This window comes from Podarcis melisellensis, assembly GCF_964234715.1.
Source record: "Podarcis melisellensis genome assembly, chromosome: 8".
Taxonomy (NCBI): domain Eukaryota; kingdom Metazoa; phylum Chordata; class Lepidosauria; order Squamata; family Lacertidae; genus Podarcis; species Podarcis melisellensis.
This window is the reverse complement of record NC_138540.1, coordinates 84,595,437-84,598,212: the sequence shown is the minus strand read 5'-3', so window position 1 is coordinate 84,598,212 and position 2,776 is coordinate 84,595,437. Positions and strand designations below refer to the sequence as shown.

At 54.3% G+C, this 2,776-nt stretch overlaps 1 pseudogene across 1 annotated transcript in view; it reads right to left on the bottom strand.

Annotated features, from left to right (window-relative positions):
* Nucleotides 1-931: 931 nt before the first annotated feature.
* LOC309375821 (ADP-ribosylation factor 6 pseudogene) overlaps nt 932-2,776 on the bottom strand; it is a 12,172-nt pseudogene continuing 10,327 nt past the window's right edge. The window contains exons 3-4 of the transcript XR_014173318.1: nt 2,176-2,226; nt 932-976 (exon numbers count right to left, since the gene is read on the bottom strand). The product of XR_014173318.1 is annotated as an ADP-ribosylation factor 6 pseudogene (transcript). The remainder of the gene's footprint in view (nt 977-2,175; nt 2,227-2,776) is intronic.

The window sequence follows — 2,776 nt, the reverse complement described above, 5'->3', positions numbered from 1 at the left end:
AGCAGGAGGGGGAGCACACCTTGTCCCCTCCCCCTACAAAAAAAAAAAAAACAAACAAACCCACTATTCAGGGGTCTGAGCAAAAATCAAGGGTTTCAACAGGCACAAAAAATCAGCGTCGAAACTTCCGTTCTGTAGGGTAGGGGAAGAGAGGTGCATTTGCACAAAATATTGCCACCACGAAATTCAGGCACAGAGTTCTGCATCCAAGTCCCACACCAGTCTTGGTCCTGGGTGCAAGGGGTTTTTTTGGGGGGGGAGGAAGAGGCACAGATCCCTTCGCCGCCGCAGGTTCAATTCGGGAGGGGGGTCAGGCAGGCGAGATGTGGTTGCCGCTCTAAGGCTGGCAAGGAGGGACGAAGAGTTTGCTGCAGATGTGCGTTAAGAGCTCGCTGAGCTGTGCAGAACCGCTCCCTCCCCCCCTACTGAAAGGGGGGGAGAGAAGAGAACGAACACTCCTTGTGGGAGTTATGAGTCACGCTTGCTCAAAAAAGATCACGCCCAAGCAGAGCAGGCTGCGGTGTGGGAACATGGCGCAAAGGACAGCGGGCAAGACTTCTCTGCGGGGACAGTAGGAGCACGAGGCCCGATAGGTCCCAGGGAGCAGTGGGTGTGCGGAAAGACCCTACCCGGATCGCTTGGTACCTTCCGTGCAATTCCACCACCACGAGTCGGTGTTTTCCAGAGAACAAGCCGTTTCCTTTCTCTCCAAGGCACAGAGGAACAGGCTCCCGATCCGTGCCCCCGTGCAATACGCAAAAATAAAAATCTACCTTAAGATGCAGCTTGCAGTTGGGGACCCCTGTGCGCATCAAAACAAGGGGTACCAGGAAAATCAAGGCCTGAGCCATGTGGCCATGCAACAGCTGCCTCTTTTTCATGGGGGACGAGAGAAGAAAGCTTGTTTCAAGCTACAATGCCAAAAAACCATTCACACCGAGAATTTGCCCCTGCGACATACGCACACGGTCCTCACCTGTTAGTTCAGGGGGCGGAAGGAAATCGGGAAAAACTAACCGGATTTGTGTCAAAGAGAGGGGAGGTTTCTCACCCAGCAAGGCATCCAAGCAAGAAGTTTGCAAAGTTAAACTGAGATCTCCCCGTTGTGATCCCCGGCAGGAAGGGGAGGGAGGTGGAAATGCCCGACTACCTGAGTAGACCCATTTTGCTGGGTGGGTGGGGTGGGGATAGGACGAATCCATTTCAAGTTCAAAAGCTAGCAATTTGGAAGGGCGGGGTCATTTGCGAGTCCTCCCTGCCCAGGGTGAATCAAGGGATGACAAAGAGAGATTCCGCCCCAAATTGGTCACTGCTTCTTAAGAATCGGCCTCAAATGCAAAGGGAGGGGGGTGGGAAATAAGGGGAAATAGATCTCGAGTTACAGCAGAAGTGTGAAACCAGGGCAAAGTGATTCATGGTCCCTGAAAATAAGACTCTTATTTGTTCTGTGCCTCGGATCCTGCGCTTAGTTTAAGCTGCTATGGACCAAAAAGTTTACCAACTTTGTCGGTAAGATTAGGAAGCGAGGAGAATTGGCACCCACCTGGAAAACAACCGGTGGAGCACGTTTCTCACATCGAACACACACACACAAACACACCCCGGTAATGAACACGTAGTTCCCAAGTTGGAAGACGATCTCAACCACCGCTGAAGCGGAGTTAAATCAGCCTTGCGTACCTGGCAACCCCCTAATGCAGGGGCTGTTTGGAGTGGTGGTTCAAAAGAGCTGGAGGGCACCAGGTTGGAAATACTGGGTCCAATGGTCCTTTCTCTAGGATGGGAAACTTGGCAAGGCAGATCTTTAGCCAAGGCTGTGGCCCGGAGACGGGAAAAGAGAGGAGAAGGGGTGGCGTAGGCGATTCCCCGTTTGGGGAAACAAGTTTTGCAGAAGGATGGCATCGGAACAGGGCAGAGGAGCAAAACAGACCCAGATGGATTTAGTCCGGGTAGAAATCTGGCCAGGTTGGAAGCCAGGAACTCCCAAACCCAAAGTCAAGTGGAAAGCCCAGGAAGCTGTCCAGAGTTGTAAACCCCCCGCCCCCCCAAAAAATCCACCTGTCCCTTGCTGGGAAAGTGGAGGGAAGCTCCAGCCGCCTCCGTCAGGAAGATCTAGGCTCCGGCGAGAGGGAGCCAGCCCCAGCTCTGATTAATGGTTCCTTCAATTCCACCCACCTTGCGGTGGGGGAACTGGTTCGGCTGGGCGTTGGCCTCGTACATCCTTGCCTGCACCAAGCAGGCAACCCCGGCAGGTTGAGCAGGTCAAGAGAGAGAGGGGAGAGGCAGGGAAAGAGAGACAGGTGTTCCCAGCAAAGGAAGAACAGGGCGCAGCCTGCAGGAAGCGAGGCATTCTGGAATGTGAACCTCCATCGGCAGCACAGGATGGCACCAGGACTTGAACACGCCTCGTCTCGGGGTGGGGGAGTGTCTCTCTCCCGTGCCCACCCACCCACCCTGCAAAAATGGGCCAAGGGGAGCCCGTCCACTTGCGGCCCTTGAACCCAAGGCTTGCAGAAGGCAGGAACGCGAAGCAAGGAGACCAGAATCCCTCCCTCGCTCTCAACAAGGTGCCCACCTACCCAAACACAGTGCCATTATGGCATGGGCAACCTCGCCAAGCTCTGCCCACTAGGCAGCTCAGCTTTCAGGCTGAGGACACCACAGTTTGGAGAACCACAGGAGTTGGGGGGCAGAGAGAGAAAGATTAAAGGCATGGAAACCTAGCAGACATTGCTTTCGTATATAGGGTTGGGGCTAAAGGTCTCCCCCCCCCTTT